The sequence below is a fragment of the Solanum stenotomum genome, chromosome 11 (genome assembly GCF_019186545.1).
Source record: "Solanum stenotomum isolate F172 chromosome 11, ASM1918654v1, whole genome shotgun sequence".
Lineage (NCBI taxonomy): Eukaryota > Viridiplantae > Streptophyta > Magnoliopsida > Solanales > Solanaceae > Solanum > Solanum stenotomum.
Genome location: NC_064292.1, coordinates 28,260,422 through 28,264,308, shown reverse-complemented (window position 1 = coordinate 28,264,308; position 3,887 = coordinate 28,260,422).

Here is a 3,887-nt window from a genome sequence, read left to right as displayed (position 1 = left end):
AGCTGAACCAACCTTAGCGAACATACTAATAGTTATCCGGACCAACCTTAACAGGTGTTACTAATGCCATTTGGCTCCAATATAAAAACACTCATGAACTTGCAAACACTATATTAAATATCCTTAATACAATAGTTTAAAAGTTGATCTGCAGAACAAGTATAAGTTATTCAAAGGAAAGAACTGGTCACCTAATTTTAATGTTCTTCAATCAATCTAACATCTTGATAGAAACTGTCATCTTGGATAAGAACCTTCTTTTGCTACCTAGGACTCTTCCTTTCCCACCAAAAAGGTAAAATGGATATTCTTGATTGCTCTTTATTAGTAAAGAAATATGCAGAGGGAAATTTTTTTTCTCTCTCAAAAATTATGTTCTTTCTCTTTTCCTCTCTTGGCGCACGTTAGTGTGCACTAACTTGCACCTTGCTGGAAAATGGTGAGAGGATGACCACAAAGAGCAACGCAAAGAATTCACGAGGAGGAGATAAGCCATGGCATTGCTAGTAGCACTACAATGGCACAGACAACTAGGTGGGTAACAACTGACGAAGACGAACCACCACAAATTCTGATGACTGCTGCAAGCAAGGGGAACGGGAAAACAATAGTAGATGATCAATGTCCAGAGCTGTCAAAACAAAGAGAAACTGGGTTTGGGTTACAAAAGATCTTGCTTGGAAGCAATGGAACTGTAACTCAGGGTAAACCAAAAAATACGCAGAGGAAGCTAGAACTGAATGGAGAAGATGTTAAGAATCCATGAGCGAATCTATTTGCTACCAATCGATTGGCGACTAGAGGTATGAATCTAAAATACATACCACCGATGATTGTGGATTGGGAGAAAGTAGTGGAAATATTACTTGAAGATGTAGCACAAGACTATGAGAAATGGGCTCCATCAATAGTAGTATATTTGGTAGGAACAATTCCATCTATTGGAGCCATGGAGCGATTTATAATGGGACAAGGAACCTTCACCAACAAACTATAAAGTTATATCATATAGATGGTTACTTTGTTGTGAAATTTGCAAATGCGGAAGAGAGGGATATGGTGTTGTGCTCAGGGCCCCATCACTTATTGAGAAGGCCTGTCATAATAAAACCATGGGTTCCAGAGTTCAATTTCAAGGAGGAGATTCTTACTACCATTCCACTATAGGTTAAGCTTCCAAATCTGCCTCTTAATTGTTGGAATTCAGTTGTCTTGAGTAAAATAGTAGTAGTTTGGGGAATCCCTTGTATGCAGATTAATGTACAACTCAAACCAGTAGAATCTCTTTTGCCAGAATTTTAGTGTAAGTAGATGTAACTAGACCCCTGGCAAAGGTGATTAAAATACAGTACCCAAAAGGAAGAATAGTGGAGCAGAAAGTTTGGTATGAATGGAAGCTAATGTTTTGCCAGAAATGTCTACAAGTGGGGCAGTCATGTGTGGACAAACCAACTGCAACTATACAGGTTCAGAAGAAAGGGCAGGGACAAGGACAGAGGAAAGAATAGATACCCACCACAAACAAGGAACAAGGCATTGGAAAAATCTAGGTTGAGGATAAGCAGCAGTAGAAATCGGTCAATGAGAAGGATGAAACATCACAGGGATAAGGAAAATGGCAGACTGTTAGACATAGAACTTCTATCAGAAGAGAATCTAGGAACAGTCAAGATACAAGAGCAGGGCAGGACCCTGAACCAAGGGTATTGATCTACGAGGAAGGACAAATGAGTGGAGAAGTAAGTGGAGGAATGGAGATGACATCTATACAAACATCACACTGATGATAGTCACATGGAATGTCAGGGGATTTAACGAGGAGATTAAACATAAGGAGCTGAGATTGTTTGCTAGAAGGAATAAAGTGAGTTTAATAGTAATATGTGAACATAGAGTAAAGCAAGATAGAGAAAAACTTATTATTAATAAAAGTTTACCAGGCTGGGAGTGGTGCACAAATGCCAACACAAATGTAAGAGGAAGGTTATTGGTGATCTAGAATTCCAAGAAAATAAGCTTCACAAAGTTGGCTGATGAAGAACAATATATACATGGTTTGGTAGATATAAATAATACATTGTTTCAATTTACTGTTGTGTATGGACTTCATACTATAAGTGCCAAAATTCCATTATGGACAACAATTCATTAGATGAGTAGTCAAATTAATGAGCCATGGTTGATTATGGGGGATTTTTAACTCTATACTAGCACAGGAAGATCGAATAGTTGGAAGCCAAGTTCAAGATGCAGAAACAAGAGATTTCAAAGAATGTGTGACTGAGTCTAATCTAGTCGAACTGCAGATAGGAGGAAGGAATTTCACATAGACTAATGGGCATGTCTATAGCAGAATAGAAAAAGCTATAGTTAATGATGAATGGGTGAACAAAATGGAAACACAACATGTCATTGCTATGGAACATTTGTTTTCAGATAATTCTCTTATAGGCTTGATAATAGAGGAACAAAGGGATACAAGAAAGAGACCTTTTTCAGATTCTATAATTGTGTACGACAGCATCCAGAATTTAGGAGCAAGGTAAAATATAGCTGGCAAATATTAGGTTGAGGCATGAAATGAGTATGTTGAAATCTAAAAAGGGTAAGGAAAGAGATGCAACAATTAAACAAAAGAGAGTTTATGGGTGTTTCTGAGAAAGTGCAATAAATCAGAAGAGAGCTCATAGAGAAACAAAGGAGTATGAAAGCATGTCCAATTCCACAAGGCAGTATTGATGAGGAGAAAGCACTGAGAGGAAAATTGGCATAGTGGAGTATGATTGAGGAGAATATATATAAGCAGAAGTCCAGAGTACAATGGCTCAAACTGGGGGATGATAACACTGCTTATTTCTTTGCTAGTATGAAAGGTAGGAACGCTCAGAATCAGATGACCATGCTAACAACAGAGGATAGCACTGTTATTAGGGAAGCAACATATATTACCAAGGAGGCTGTGGGTTTTTATAAAAAGTTGTTAGAATAATGTAACAACCACATGCAAGGTACACAACCTGAAATGCTAAAATATGGACCAATACTTACAAGGGAACAACAATTGCTCCTCATTCAACCATTCAAGGAAACTGATGTGAAGGCAACACTTATGAGCATCGGGGATTCAAAAGCACCAAGAGTGGATGGTTTCAACTCTTACAGCTTCGAAAAAGCTTGTCCAAGCATAGGGGAGGAGGTAACAATAGATGTTCTACAATTTTTCCAAACTACTGAGATGTATGCCCATATAAATACAACCTCTGTCACACTAATTCCAAAGGTGAAACATCCCACCTCCATAAAACAAAACAGGCATATTTCTTGCTGCACTACTTTGTAAAAGATCATTTCAAAGATGCTCACAAATAGACTTCATAGTGTGATGAATTATCTAGTTGATCTAGGACAGACTGCTTTTGTACCTGGTAGAATGCTGACTGATAATGTTCTTCTTAGCCATGAACTGGTAAAAGGGTATGGTACAAAAGGGATCTCACCAAGATGTATGTTCAAGATAGATATGCAGAAGGCCCATGACTCTTTGGAGTGGCATTTTCTGGAGGAGGTATTAGCTGGTATGCTGGTCCCTCAAAAGTTCCTAGGATGTAGCAATTAATTCTACAACATACATGTTTTGTAAAGGGCTTACTTCCTTTTAGATACCTTGGAGTACCTTTGAGGTCAAGGAAACTGTCAGTAGGGCAATGCCAACCATTAATAGACAAGTTAATGGGCAGAAATGGACTGTCAAATTCTTGTCATATGCAGGGAGGTTGAAATTGGTAAATAGTGTGCTAACATCTATGCAAGCTTTCTGGACACAAATCTTTTTGCTACCAAAACAAGTACTGAAAAGAGTTGAAACAATGTGTAAAAGGTTTCTATGG